This window comes from Phyllobates terribilis, unplaced genomic scaffold (assembly GCF_046119375.1).
Source record: "Phyllobates terribilis strain yellow unplaced genomic scaffold, ASM4611937v1 Scaffold_4__5_contigs__length_816908805, whole genome shotgun sequence".
In the NCBI taxonomy this organism is placed as follows: Eukaryota; Metazoa; Chordata; class Amphibia; order Anura; family Dendrobatidae; genus Phyllobates; species Phyllobates terribilis.
This window is the reverse complement of record NW_027362764.1, coordinates 3,066,302-3,082,519: the sequence shown is the minus strand read 5'-3', so window position 1 is coordinate 3,082,519 and position 16,218 is coordinate 3,066,302.

The window sequence follows — 16,218 nt, the reverse complement described above, 5'->3', positions numbered from 1 at the left end:
GGAAAGGCGGAATCCCCACAAGCAATCCCACATTTGCCATGGGTTACTTCTGAAGAAACATGTTGCCAGTTTAAGTTTGTCAAGGATAACACCGGAGAAGTCACGCAGATCCCACCACTGTTACCACTTTGTCACAGTTCCCACCAATGCCACCAATATGTTAGGGAAACGCAACTCACTGCCTCCAATCATCAGGGCAATTAAGCAATTGACTGACAAGTGATGGAGGAGGCCGCGGCTGCTTCCACTGCTAGGCCGGTAAATTGGGGAACACACAGAAAAATGAAAATGCAATGGCATTCGAAAGAGAAAACAGACAACTGGTTTGCACCTTCCCTGCAAACTTTCCACCACTGCTCTGGTTTATGTGTTTTCACTGGAGCGGAAACGTCATGTTGACATCGTGTACCACCACTGCAGGCAAACGCTGAGCTCAGTGGCGTGAGACTGCAGACTATTTGAGCGGCAGAGTGAAGCCTGTGATGGCGGTGGGTGTGGACCCACTACGCCACTGGCCAGGCTTACCCAGGAGGGGCTTAACTAAGTGACTACCTGGTCTTCACTATAGCCTCTGATGGTGAGGATAGGCTTGGGCAGTAAGGGTTGTCACCAGGTGCCACTCCAGGGCAGTCCCCGGACCAGCAGCAGCTGACCTGTGGGTGAAGGCAGAAGTACGAGGCGCCGAGGATGAAGACAGAGATGTGGTCAGACAGTCCGAGACCGGGGCAGGCAGCAGAGGTTGGAAATACAAAGCCGGGGTCATGAGTGGAGAGATCAGACAAATTGAGAGAACAAGCCGGGTCGGTAACAAGAGAATCAGAACTAACATGCACTTTGACAGACTACTAGAGCCAAACTGAAACTAGAAACCTAAGTTCAGGTAAGGTATGGACGGATGAGCTGCCTACGGGCCAAGGAAGAAAAACTCTGTAGGCCACAGCAAGTTAAATTCCTGAGAGTCTGGCTGCGCCTCCTTAAAGTCAGGTGGAGACTCTCCAGCCACATGCGGATGCAGCAGATCAGCGTGATGGCCTGACACTGGGAGGAGCAGAGTAGTGAACGCAGTGAGTAGGATGGCGCTGAGAAGGTGTGCGAGTTACCGACATAACACTGTCAATGTGACTGCTACAGCCAAAACACAGAGACAGAATCAGCAGAGATCCAGCACTGAAGCTGGGGAGGGCGCGTATCATTTATGTTATTTTATATGCCTGCAAGCATTTGGGGTCAACTCTGTTGAAAACGAAAAACCACTTTAAGGAGTTGAAAGAGAGAAAAGTCCACAAACAGCATTTCTTCACTTTAAAAATCACCTAATACTAAATTAACTTTTTTCAACTGTCCCATTTTAGCCCTTCCCCAGAATCTGTCAGGTCTAATTTCACCCCCTCATCTCTATATTTGAACCTCATTATTATAAGTTCCAACTTATTGCCTCGTTTCATCCTCCCTTCCTCAAAAGAATTCTCATTACTCTGGTGTCCTACTCTTATCTTGTTTTGCCCCATTATCTTGTATTTTGGACTCTCATTCTTTGGCCCTTCCTCTTGTCTTTTTTTCCCCCTCTTCATCCTCTGTATACCTTCCTTTTTCTGTAGTCCCCCAAGTCTATTGTCATTCCCTCTTCCTCTATATACCCTCCATTTTCAGGGGTCCTCCTCCTGTCTGGCTTCACTCTGTCGTTCTCTATATGGACAATCTTGTCTGGTTTTGCAAACCTCAGTCTTTATATACACTCCTCTTTCTGCGGTCCCCTTCTCTAGACACTTCCCCCATCATCCTCTATATTGGAGGCTCATTGTTCTGGAACCCTGCCCCCTCATCTTCTCTGTTTTTTCCCCCCTCTATATTCCCTCATTTCTTTGGAATAACCCACCTCATAGTATATATTTCCTCTATGAAATTCATCCTCAGTGTAGCATCGGCATCTCTGCCTCCTGCCGGGCAGAGACGCCGCTCCCCTCACCGCCGCGGTCCCGGTCCGGCGTCTTCCTGCCCCCCCCTGCTGCTGCTGTGGTGCGCACCGCACGCAGCTTTCCGGGCACCGTGCTTAGGGCACGCGCTCCCTCTTAAAGGGGCCACGCGCGCCGTCCTAAAGAGTCCCCGGCCAATGGCCGGAGGACTTCCCCTATATAAGGCACCTCCTCCAAAATGGAGGTGCCTGTGCAAGGTTGTTGTTTTGTGTGCTAACACTTTCCTCAGCCCTCGGGTCCCGCTGCCTGTTAGTCCTGACCTCCAGTCTGTCTAACAGTCCAGTCCGTCAGTCTGTCTTTCAGTCCTGCCCGCCAGTCTGCCAGTTACCTGCCGTGCCCTCCAGCCTGCCTACCTGGAGCACTTACCAGTTACCTACCGTGCCCGCCAGTCTGCATAACCGGAGCACCTGCCAGTTACCTACCGTGCCCGCCAGCCTGCCTACCTGGAGCACCTGCCAGTAACCTGCCGTGCCTGCCAGCCTGCCTACCTGGAGCACCTGCCAGTAACCTGCCGAGCCTGCCAGCCTACCTACCTGGAGCACCTGTCTGGCTATCCGCCGTACCCGCCTGCTTGCCTACCCAGAGGACCGGTCTGGCTATCTGCCGTACCTACCTGCTTATCTACCCGGACCACCCATCAGCCTTCCTGCCGTGCTCATTCGCTGTACCAGTCGGCTACTGTCATCTGACCCGTGATAGTCACCTGCTCTCACACAAGGTCAGTCCCAGAGTGGCACCTGGTTCACCTGCCCGGTCCCTCCCTGGTTCACGGAGTCGACTAAGCTGCCGTGTGACCTGGGTCAGTCCAAGTAGGCACTTAGTTACGCCCCTCTGGCCCCTCCTTGCACCGAAGCACAGAGGTTCCACCACCCGGACACGTAACAGTTTGAACCACCCGGTGGCTCCCAGGCTCCTTCGCTCTCAGACCTGTACCAAGAGGTCTCTCGCCAGAGATCCCAACAGGATACTATCCTGTCCTATCTGCGGACAGTCAACAGCCGCCTGGATGCGCTGTCCACCCCGACTGTTTCCGTCTCTAACCGAGCGGCACCAGCTTCGGCGGCACCTCAACCCAGTGGCGCTGTGGCACCCGGCTTTTGATCCTGGCTCTCTGCGCCACCACGTTTTGGTGGTGACCCCGTCCTATGTCGGGGCTTCATAAATCAGTGCACACTGCACTTTGAACTCCTGGCACACCAGTTCACCTCCGACCGGGCCAAGGTGGCGTTCATCATGTCTCACCTCACCGGAGAGGCGTTGGCATGGCTAAACCCCCTGTGGGAAAGAGGGGATCCCCTGGTGTCAGATCTTCTGGCTTTCCTCGCAGCCTTCCGGAAGGTCTTCGATGAGCCCGGATGAAAATATTCTACTGCCTCCTCACTTCTCCGTCTCTGCCAAGGGAGTCTCACTGTGGGCCAGTATGTCATACGTTTCCGAACCCTCGCATCTGAACTTGCCTGGAACAATGAGGCCCTAGTGTCCACCTTTTGGGAGAGTCTTTCCGGACAGATCAAGGATGAGCTAGCCGGTCATGACATCCCTTCCACCCTGGACGACCTGGTGTCATTAGCTACCCGGATTGACATCCGTTTTCTGGAACGTGCTAAGGAGACGACCCGGGAGAGAAGATTTCCCCGTCCCGCTCCAACATTCCAAAGGCCAGTCCCGCAACCAGCAATTCCCCGGGCGTGTTCGTCAGAGCCTATGCGAATTGACCAAACCAAGATGGTTAAGTCTCGCCTGGAGACACGCCGAGCCGAGGGGAGTTGCTTCTACTGTGGCAGTATAGAGCATCTGATCCATTCCTGCCCCGTGAGGCCGGGAAACTCCAGTATCTAGGACCGCTCGGAGAGGTCATCCTAGGCAAGAGTAAATCCTCTCCATCATTGACTCTGTCTGTTTCTATTTCCAGTGGTGAGACCCGCTTCTTCGAGACTGCCCATCTGGATTCCGGAGCAGCTGGGAACCTCATTCAACAGGCCGTTGTGGAGCGTTTTCAGATTCCTACCGTAGGTCTGGCTGAACCATTGGCGGTTGCCTCTGTAGATGGGAGGCTTCTTCCGGAAACCATCTTGCTTGACACAGAGCCTGTAACCCTTCAGGTGGGAATGCTGCACTCGGAGAAGATCTCCTTTCATGTGCTGTCCGGTCTCTCTTACTCCCTCTTGCTTGGTCTACCCTGGTTACAAAGACATGAGCCCGTCCTGAATTGGAGATCTGGTGAAGTGCTCCGTTGTGGTCAGGAATGCCATGAGTCCTGTCTGGTTCCGGTTCGTCCTGCTCGACCCCCGTCTACTCCGGCTAATCTACCTGGTCTGCCGACTCCCTACTGGTCCTATGCAGATGTCTTTGACAAAAAGGAGGCTGAGACACTACCACCTCATAGGCCGTATGATTTCCCCATCGACCTGGTACCTGGTGCTTCTCCTCCCCGCGGGCGAACCTACCCTTTGTCGCTGGCCGAGACCCGTGCCATGTCTGAGTACATAGAGGAGAATCTTGCTAGCGGATTTATCCAGAAATCCACCTCTCCGGCTGGAGCAGGATTCTTCTTCGTCAAGAAGAAAGACGGCTCTCTATGTCCCTGTATCGATTATAGGGGCCTAAACCAGATTACCATCAAAAATAAGTACCCCCTGCCTCTTATCTCAGAGCTGTTTGACCGCCTTAAAGGCACGAAGATCTTCACCAAGCTCGATCTTCACCAGGGAGACGAGTGGAAGACGGCATTCAACACCCGGGACGGTCACTACGAATACCGCGTGATGCCCTTTGGTCTCTGTAATGCTCCAGCCGTCTTCCAGGACCTGGTTAACGACATCTTCCAAGATCTCCTGTATTCTTGTGTGGTGGTGTACCTGGGATGTTCGTCCGGTTCTGCTGAGGCTCCGGAAGAATCGCCTGTACGCTAAATATGAGAAATGCCTCTTTGAGCAGACCTCTCTGCCGTTCCTGGGCTATATTATCTCCGAGACTGGTCTGTGGATCGATCCCGAGAAGGTATTTGCCATCTTAATGTGGCCACGACCGGAGGGGTTGAAGGCAATTCAACGATTCCTGGGCTTCGCAAACTATTACCGCCTCTTCATTCCTCATTTCTCCTCCAGGACTGCTCCCATCTCTGCGCTCACCCGTAAAAGAGCAAATCCCAGGGAATGGACTTCCGAAGCGGAGAAGGCCTTCGTCTCCCTTAAACAAGCCTTCTCCTCTACACCGTCCGGATTGCAACAAGCAGTTTTTCCTGGAGGTTGATGCGTCCTCCTCCGGGGCCTGAGCAGTGCTCACCCAGAAATCCTCATTCGGGCGAATGGTGACCTGCGGATTCTTTTCCAAGCTCTTCTCCTCGTCCGAACGCAACTACTCTATAGGAGATCGAGAATTGCTGGCCATCAAGTTAGCGCTGGAGGAGTGGCGCTACTTGCTTGAGGGAGCTCTGCACCCGGTGGTCATCTACACTGACCATAAGAACCTCGCTTATTTGCAGAACGCCCAAAGACTAAATCCACGTCAGGCCAGGTGGTCTCTATTCTTTGCCCGATTCTGCTTCACTCTGCACTACCGCTCGGCAGACAAGAACATTAAAGCTGACACTTTATTCCGCTCATTCCTGTCTTCCGACCAAGAGGAGGAGCCTCTACATAACATTGACCCCTCCAAAGTAATGACTGTTGCTCCGTTTGACCTATCTCATCTTCCACCCGGTAAGACCTTTGTAGCGGTTCCGGATCAGAAGAAGGTTCTACTCTGGGGCCATTCATCCAAACTAGCGGGTCATGCTGGTCAGAGGAAGACCTTTCTGCTCGTTGCCCGACATTACTGGTGGCCTTCCCTGCGCAAGGATGTTGCGGACTTTGTTGCAGCTTGTTCCTCTTGTGCCCGTAACAAGGTTCCCAGGTACCTTCCAGCCGGCCATCTCCTTCCTCTTCCCGTGCCTTCCGCTCCGTGGCAACACATTGCAATGGACTTCATCACGGATCTCTCTGTTTCTGCCGGTTGTACTGTCATTTGGGTGGTCGCCGACCGCTTTTCTAAGATGGCCCACTTCATCCCTCTGCCTGGTCTTCCATCTGCATCTGTGCTGGCTAAGGACTTCATCCATCACATCTTCCGTCTTCACGGCCTACCCCTCCACATTGTCTCGGATCACGGAGTTTAGTTCACTTCGCGCTTCTGGAGAGCTACGTGCAAGCTGCTGGATGTCTCTTTGGATTTCTATTCTGCTTATCATCCTCAGTCCAATGGTCAAGTGGAACGTATCAATCAGATCCTTACCAGCTTTCTTCGGCACTTTGTCAACGCTCACCATAGCGATTGGGTTGAGCTCCTGCCCTGGGCCGAGTTTTCCTATAACAACCATGAGAGCGAGTCTTCTACTAAATCCCCGTTTTTTGTGGTCTACAGTCCACACCCCCGAATTCCGTTTCCCATCTCGTTTTCAGTGGACAATCCTACCATGGAGTCTCTCGTCAGCGAATTTTTGGCTATTTGGGAAGACACTAGATCTGCGCTTCTTCAGTCCTCCGAGCGGATGAAGAAACGTGCTGATAGGAGACGTCTGGATCCGCCTCAATTCCGTCCGGGAGACAAGGTCTGGCTTTCCTCCAAATATGTTCGTCTCAAGATACCTTCCTACAAGTTGGATCCGCGGTTCATCGGCCCGTTCGAGGTCCTGAACCAAATTAATCCCGTGGCTTACAAGCTGACACTCCCGGCCTCCTTACGGATTTCCAACTCCTTTCATGTATCTCTCCTCAAACCAGTTGTTCTTAATTCTTTCTCCGATGATCCAGGTACCGCTCCAACTCCAGTCTCCGCTGAGTACGTCTTTGAGGTAGAGAACATTTTGGCCACCAAGAGGGTAAGAGGAAAGACTTTCTTTCTTGTGGATTGGAAGGGGTTTGGCCCGGAGGAGAGGTCTTGGGAACCCAGGGAGAACATTCATGCCCCTCATCTTCTTAAAAAATTTCTCGCAGGCCTAAAGAAGAGGGGGCGTAAAGGGGGGGGGGGTACTGTAGCATCGGCGTCTCTGCCTCCTGCCCGGCAGAGACGCTGGTCCCCTCCCCGGTCCCGGTCCGGCGTCTTCCTGCTCCCCTCCTGCTGCTGCTCTGGTGCGCACCGCACGCAGCTTTCCGGGCACTGTGCTTAGGGCGCTCTCCTTCCCTTTTAAAGGGGCCGCGTGCGCCATCCTAAAAAGTCCACGGCTAATGGCTGGAGGACTTCGCCTATATAAGGCACCTCCTCCAAAATGGAGGTGCCTGTGCAAGGTTGTTGTTTTGTGTGCTAACACTTTCCTCAGCCCTCAGGTCCCGCTGCCTGTCAGTCCTGCCCGCCAGTCTGTCTAACAGTCCAGCCCGCCAGTCTGTTTTTCAGTCCTGCCCACCAGTCTGCCAGTTACCTGCCGTGCCCGCCAGCCTGCCTACCTGGAGCACCTGCCAGTTACCTGCCGTGCCCGCCAGCCAGCCTACCTGGAGCATCTGCCAGTTACCTGCCGTGCCCGCCAACCTGCCTACCCGAAGCACCTGCCAGTTACTTGCCGTACCCACCAGCCTGCCTACTCGAAGCACCTGGCAGTAACCTGCCATGCCCACCTGCCATGCCCACCAGCCTGCCTACCTGGAGCACCTGCCAGTTACCTGCCGTGCCCGCCAGCCTGCCTATCTGGAGCACCTGCCAGTAACCTGCCGTGCCTGCCAGCTTACCTACCCAGAGCACCTGTCTGACTATCCGCCATACCCGCCTGCTTGCCTACCCGGAGCACCTGTCTGGCTATCCGCCGTACTCGCCTGCTTGCCTACCCGGAGCACCTGTCTGGCTATCTGCCGTACCTGCCTGCTTATTTACCCGGACCACCCCTCAGCCTTCCTGCCGTGCTCATCCACTGTACCGGTCAGCTCCTGTCATCTGACCCGTGGGAGTCACCTGCTCTCACACAAGGTTGGTGACACGCCCCCTGGGCCGTGGGGTACTCGGTAGCAGGGCCGGTCAGTGCTGGGGGTGTCACGGTGGCAGTGACCAGGTCCGTGACCCAGGGCGGTCAATTAAAGGGAATTAGTGAAAGGGGAATAAAGTTTTTATATATAATGTTCGTGATGCCACCTGTGGTATACGGCTATATGGAGCCGCCGCTGCGGTGCAGATCCTCTGGAGATGATGGTGACGCTGGTGCTGTGTAGTGCAGGGCTGGTGATGGCGCAGCAATTATTCACAGACACAGTGGGGTGCAATCTTCAGATTTTACTCACAGTTGTCAGACTCCAGGTTACCAGCGCCAGGGTAACCTCCCACGCCGTCCTGTGTTCACCAAGGGAGGGGTTCAGCAATCTCCCAGGTATCTCAGGAATACTTAAGGGGACCCCATTCTGTGTGCCTTCCTTGGTCGTCTTCCTGCGCTGGCTCTCACCCTCCTACCCTGCGCCTCGCAACCAGTGTCCCAAGCCGGTAGCCTCGGATTTTGGCGGGCAACATGCAGTCCCCTGAATCCTATGCGGCCACCTTTTTGACGATATAGTTGCGGTAGTGAGCAGCTGCACCCTGAAAGTACAGTAGCCTCCGGTTCCTAGCTGAGCCTTGTTGTTCTCCACTAGTTAGGGGCCGGTCCCCTTCTGCGGCCTGATCCCTCCACGTCAGCGTGAATTCGGGCGCACGGGTGGCCTCTGCACTCACCATGCCCCTGGGATCCCTTCTGTCTTCCTGGAGCCCTCCTCACTGCTCCTCTCTCCTGTCCTCACTCTCCTCCTGGGCCTCTCTCACTAGGCCCGACTTTTCTCTCCACTCATGAGCAGAGCTCCTCCAGAGCTCCTGCTCCCAACTCCACTATGTCCTCTCACCTTGCTCCCCTGAGCAGAGCTCTCTCTAGAACCTTCCACCCTCTCTTTTATACTCCTACCCTCTATGCTCCACTGAACTACTTCCTCCGCCCACACCCACTACATGGTTCCCCCTCTCTTGGTTTCCCCCCTTCCAGCCAGGGACAGGGCTCAGCAGTGAACTAGTGCATCTTGCCCCGCGTGCTGGTCTGGAAAGGTGTAGTGTTGGATGTAGGTGGGTGGGTTCCGGGTAGTACTCCCTCCTTACCTGAGAGTGGGGCACCACACCTCTGGGTGAGATGCAGTACCTCTGTGGTGACTGGACCTGCAGGGGCGCCACATCGGTTCCAGAGTGGCACCTGGTTCACCTGCCCGGTCCCTCCCTGGTTCACAGAGTTGACTAAGCCACAGTGTGACCTGGGTCGGTCCGAGTAGGCACTTAGTTACGCCCCTCTGGCCCCTCCTTGTACCGAAGCACAGAGGTTCCACCACCCAGACCCCTAACACTCAGCTTTTTAACAGAGGCCTGAACATTTTGTTGCAAAATTCATTGATATTTGAAACCGTTCATAATTCAATCCACCTTGACAAAAGCCTCAGTTCCATCTGCCGAAAATTAGCCCCAAAGCATATTGTTGTCTCCACCATGCTTCACTGTGTGTATTGTGCTCTTTTGGTGATGCTTTCCATTTGAAAAATGGCCAAAACGTTCCCCCTTGGTCTCATCAAATATAACATGTCTCCCCACATGTCTTATGGCAGACTTGATGAAGGTTTTCCCAAACCATAACCCAGCTTAGATGATTTTATTTGTACGATAAGCTTCCATCTTGCCACCCTAGCCTGCAGGCTGGACATATGAAGAATAAGGGAGATTGTTGTCACATGCAGCACACAACCAGGATTTGCCAGAAATTCCTGCATCTCCTTTAATGTTGCGGTCTGCCTTCTAAAACTATTTTCTTCTCATCTTTCCATAAATTTTTGTGGGACATGCAGTTATAGGTAATGTCACTGTAGTATCAAATTTAAGCCTCTTGGTGACATCTTCACAGTGTCTATGGTATATTTAATGCCTTCTAAATGTTTTTCTACCTTCTCCTGACATAACTTTCCACAATGAGATCCTTTGCTGTTACAGACCAGAAAATGTCAGGAAAATCCTCCTAGAACAGCGACATTTTCTGTGGGGTTAATCAGACTGAATGTAAATGCTGGCGGCCATGCACTGACTACTATGTAACACGAGTGTAAATGTGATTGGCTAATTCTGAACCCAACCACATGACCACATAATTTTATTTTAATTTTCCACCTCAAAATGTTTTCAGTTTGTTTCTCAATGGATTTATACAGATTATAGGCGACATTAAAGGTGGAAAAAGTTTATAGTTTTTACGGTTGAAGCTAGACTGATTCTTCTTGGTATGATTTTTGTTCCATGACAAAATCCTGGCATTTCAATGGGTGTGCACACTTTTTTTTATCCAGCAGGTATGCTCCTGTTTGCTTTCCCACTATTGTCTGCTTTTGCTCCTTAATCCTCAAAATTCCCTTGTTTCTGGTACCATATTTTGTCCGGATTAGCCCCCTTATCCTCCATATACCCCTTTTTTCTAGGGTCCTTCCTCCTCTGCTTTCACACCCTCGTTTGCCATATGGACCTTTGTCTAGTTAAGCACCCTCCTTTTCTATGTACTGGGACAAAGTGACTGGCAAAGTAGTAGAGGGGAGATGTGTAGCACTAAGGTTGTTAGTTTCAGTAATATAAACCTAGGAAAAATGATCCAGCACATAAAGTGCTGAGAGGGGTAAATCGGCCATGTTTAGTGCAAGGATGATTGAACAGCTGTAGAGTGGGAGGAGTCCAGAGGATAAATGCCCAGCTTTCTAGAGCAGTGTGTGTTTGGGCCTCGAGAAGAAAGCTCTGGAGCTGTATTGTCATGTGAAGGAAAGCAAAACCTTGTGTTGTTTGTTCATGAAGCGGGTGGTTAACCGTGGCAACAAGCACTGTGCCATATGTTATGTTTTTCCTGTTAGGCAGGGAAGGCTGTGTTTGTTTTGCTAACATTGCCGTGGTTTATGCAGTACTCTTAATAAACCAGCGGAAGATTTAAAGAGACAGTATTCCTGTGTCTACCTCTATGTGCAGCCGAGTGAACCGATCTACCACAGTTAATGTTAGAAGAGCGGGCAAGATCCCCAGGAAGCAAGTGTTACGACTGAGGAGAAACTGCATGTCTTGGGCGAGGCGGCTCTAAGAATGGAACAGCGGTCAGACAAAATGGAGGAGCTGATCAAGCATCTGGTCCAAAGCCAGCACCTGCACCAGCAAAACCTGAAGGCAACAACAGCTCTGACAACAGCAGCAGCAGACTGATTTACTAACAGAGGCAGTTCGTGGCACAGCTGCAGCTCCGACTCCAATGTCAGCTGATGGTTTCTGTCCAGAAGGCGTTGATGAGAGCCTTGTAGAGAATTACCCCGGGTGACGCCATAGAGGTCTTTTTAACCGTGTTTGAAAGGGTCGCCAATAGGGAGAACCTCCCGCCAGAGCAGTGGGCGGAAGTCCTGGCTCCATACTTAACGGGGGAGCCACAAACGGCCTACTATGATTTGGCCTTACAGGATCCAAAGAATATGAAAGAGTGAAAGAAATTTTGTCGCGCTTGGGGGTGACAATGTCTGTCAGGGCACAACGGGTCCACCGCTGGGCATATCACAGTGACAAACACCCTCGCACCAAAATGTTTGATTTGCTGCTCCTTGTCCAAAAGTGGTTATAGCCGTAGTCCTCTACACCAGGGCAGATGGTGGAGTGAGTTTAAATGGACCGGTTCGTGCACTCCCTTCCGAACCCGATGCAGACTTGGGTTGCCCAGGGAGATCCCTGGAACGCCAATGACTTGGTCGGACTGGTCAAATGGTACTGGGGAGGGGGGGATATCGACGGGTCCATGAGGAGGCAACCCATTCCATACTGGGGGCGTGGAGGTTAAAAAAGGGGGTGTGGTGTTCAAAGTCCAAGGGGGCGGTGGAAGTCATGCCAAGGGCCTCATCTGGGGCTGGAGATGTCACGGCCCAGGTCACATAGCTGCCCATTGTCCCCTGACCACCGAGCAAATGGACTGTAGCATGCTACGCCAGTGTTCATTCTACGCATATCCATATTGCAGTGTGGACTGTCCTCCCGGCAAGGGGCCCCAAGCTTGTCCTGTAAAAGTGAATGGCCTGCAAATGACTGGATTACTAGACTCAGGAAGTTTGGTGACCCTCATGAGGGCCATACTCCCTCTCCAATTGATCCCTGGGAAGGTTGGCATCTGCTGCATTCACCAGGATGCTAAAGATTATCTGACGGCCAGAGTGGTCATTGAGACAGCCCGAGGTACTGAGTCCCAGGAAGTCGGCATGGTCCCGGATTTGTTGAACCCAATTATCATAGGCTGGGACTTTGTGTTGTCTTGGGACTTGTGGGGGAGGGCGGAGACCTCAATTGCTCGGGTGAGAAACGGGTTGACCCTAAAAAAGTCTCACTAACCCCAGAGTCTGAAGGGTTTCCCTTCTGTGTATTGGGAGAAGAGGAGAAAATAGTATCCCCTGAGGCAGACATTCCTGAGCTAGGGGTGACCAGAGGGGTCCACACAACAAATGGACATATCTCTAAAGAAGCGTTCCATAATGTAACCATCATAAACGGCATAGCACAGGAGTCGGGGGCTGACACCAGGTTTCCCTATCTCATGGTGAGTGAGGATTTATTGCACCGGGTTACTAAGCTGAGGGAGGAGATAGTGCAGCAATTGTTGGTACCAGGACCCTATAGACAAAGGGTGTTGGACAGGGCACATTCATATGTCTTAGGTGGCCATCTGGGGGTGGGCAAAATTCAAGAACGGGTCATGTGGAGGTTCTATTGGCCCAGATGTCACCGGGAAATCCTAAGATATTGCAAATCCTGTCCCAACTGGTAGATAACCGCTACCGCCTCTCACTTCCAAAATCCTCTCATGCCAATATCCATCAAGGCAGGGCAACAGAAGGACCCCGTTGAAACTCCATGTGGGTTGGACAAGCCAGAAGGGGACACTGAGGATGTCACAGTGGCAGAGACACTGTCACCGGCCCAGAAACAACAGTACCAAGAACTGCTTCAGCGGAACTGGAACCTGTTTTCGGAGTTGCCTGGATGTACACAGGTAGTTGAACATGAAATCCTGATGGAACCACATGTACGGGTGAACCAACAGCTGTTTAGAATTCTCAAAGCTCACCACAAGGTGATTTCGAAGGAGGTGAGGAAAAAGTTGAACCTAGGCGTCATCGAGGAGTCAAAGAGCGGTGGGTTCAGCCCCACTGTCCTTGTGTGGAAGCCTATGGGAGAGTCGCATTTCTGCAACAACCACAGGGGACTAAATGTGGTGTCAAAATGTGATGCATATCCGATACCCTGCATCGATGATCTCATAACTGAAAAGCTAAGGTCAGCCATATACATCACCACCCTGGACCCAACGAAAGGTTACTGGAAAAGCCGTCTCTGTTAAAGTGCAAAGGAGAAGATGGCCTCTTCTACACCTGACGGTTGCTTCCAGTGGCGGTTGTCTATCGCCCCCCAGGTCCCCCCCGTCAATTCCTGGATCACTTTGCTGCCTGGCTTACAAATTTTCTATCCTGCGACATCCCCACGATAATCATGGGAGACTTTAACATCCCAATTGGCGATCCTCTTTCCCCATCTGCCACGCATCTTTTATCATTAACCTCCTCCTTCGGCCTTTCACAGCTTGCTAATTCTCCTACACATGAGGACGGGAACACATTGGACCTGATCTTCTCCCGGCTTTGCTCAGTACATGACTTTACGAACTCTCCCCTTCCACTCTCTGACCATAATCTTCTTTCATTCTCTGTCAAGAACTGTGACTCTACTCAAGACACTCCCACCGTCCACACTTATAGAAATTTACGCGCCATTAACACCCAGAAATTTATAAAAAGGTTGCAATCATCATTGGCCCCAATCTCCTCCCTCTCATGTCCCGAATCTGCATTGAAGCATTATAACAAAATAATGCTATGCGCCCTGGATGAAGCCGCACCTCCTACACAAAGAACAATTCGGCATAGACGGCGACAACCCTGGCACACGCCTCAAACACGTCTTCTCCAGAGGTACTCCAGGTGCGCTGAACGGCTGTGGAGAAAATCAAATCTGCCCGAAGATTTCCTCCACTATAAATTTATGCTGAAAACATATAACTCTGCCCTTCACCTCTCCAAACAAACCTACTTTAACAACCTCATCATCTCACTTTCCAATAATCCTAAACGACTCTTTGACACGTTTCATTCTCTCCTCAATCAAACAGCACAGGCCCCGACCACCGACCTCAGCGCTGACGATCTGGCTAACTATTTCAAAGAAAAAATTGACCATATCCGACAGGAAATTTTCTCCCAATCCCCAAATGTTATGCATGCTCCCCCCCGCCACATTGTATCTTGCTCATTTTCTGACTTCGAACCAGTCACGGAAGATGAAGTGATCAGGCTCCTTGCATCTTCTCGCCCTACCACCTGCACCAGCGACCCTATTCCCTCACATCTCCTTCAGTCCCTTGCTCCAGCTGTCACCTCTCACCTAACTAAAATTTTCAACCTTTCCCTCTCATCTGGTATCTTTCCCTCTTCTTTTAAACACGCCAGCATACAACCATTACTTAAAAAACCATCCCTCGACCAGAACTGCACAGCCAACTACAGACCTGTTTCCAATCTTCCCTTTATCTCTAAACTCCTGGAACGCCTGGTCCACTCCCGTCTAATCCGCTATCTCTCAGACAACTCTCTTCTTGACCCTTTACAATCTGGTTTCCGCTCTTTACATTCTACTGAAACTGCCCTCACTAAAGTCTCTAATGATCTACTAACAGCTAAATCTAATGGTCACTACTCCCTGCTGATTCTCCTGGATCTCTCTGCAGCATTTGACACTGTGGATCACCAGCTCCTCCTCACTATGCTCCGCACTATTGGCCTCAAGGACACGGTTCTCTCCTGGTTCTCCTCTTATCTCTCTGACCGCTCCTTCTCTGTGTCTTTTGCCGGCTCCTCCTCCTCCCTACTTCCTCTTACTGTCGGGGTTCCTCAAGGATCAGTCCTAGGCCCCCTTCTTTTCTCCTTATACACCGCTCCTATTGGACAAACAATCAGTAGATTCGGTTTTCAGTACCATCTCTATGCTGATGACACCCAATTATACACCTCTGCTCCGGACATCACCCCTGCATTACTACAAAAGACCAGTGATTGTCTTTCTGCTGTGTCTAACATTATGTCCTCCCTCTACCTAAAACTGAATCTGTCAAAAACTGAACTACTCGTCTTTCCTCCCTCCATTAATCTACCTGTGCCCGATATTGCCATCTCCGTTTGTGGCTCAACCATTACTCCCCAGCTACAAGCCCGCTGTCTTGGGGTCATTTTTGATTCAGATCTTTCTTTCACTCCTCACATCAAATCACTCGCTCGTTCATGTCATCTACACCTCAAAAACATCTCAAGAATCAGGACTTTTCTCACCTTTGACTCGGCAAAAACTCTTACTGTCGCTCTTATTCATTCTCGTCTTGACTATTGCAACGCTCTACTAATCGGTCTCCCTCTTACTAAACTCTCCCCTCTCCAATCCGTCCTGAACGCAGCAGCCAGGATCATATTCCTCGCCAACCGCTACTCAGATGCCTCTTCCCTGTGCCAGTCATTGCATTGGTTGCCCATCCAATATAGAGTTCGTTTTAAACTTATCACGCTTACCCACAAAGCGCTCCATGCTTCAGTACCCCCCTACATCTCCTCCCTTGTCTCAGTCTACCACCCTACACGTGCCCTCCGTTCTGCAAATGACTTGAAACTAAAATCCTCCATAATCCGAACTTCCCACTCCCGTCTCCAAGATTTCTCGCGTGCTGCGCCAATTCTCTGGAATGCACTACCCAGGACAGTTCGATTAATTCCCAATACCCACAGTTTCAAGCGAACCCTAAAAACACATTTCTTTAGACTGGCGTATCGCCTAAACACACTCTGTCCATCCCAGCTTTCCCCCATATTAAAATCTTCTTCAACTTCGGGTTCAAACCAACCATGCACATAAAAGCCTCTGTCAGGACTGCACACATACTGGCTGGCGACCAGTCCATGTATTATTATTTATCCTATTCAGTATATCAAGGCTGCATTATACAATATATGTACTTTTTACCTTTTGTGTCTCCCCCACTTCCTCATAGACTGTAAGCTCGCGAGCAGGGCCCTCACTCCGTGAGATATGCTTATTCTGTATTGTCTGTATAAGTCCCCCCTAAAATTTGTAAAGTGCTGCGGAATATGTTGGCGCTATAAAAATAAACTATTATTATTATTATATTATATTA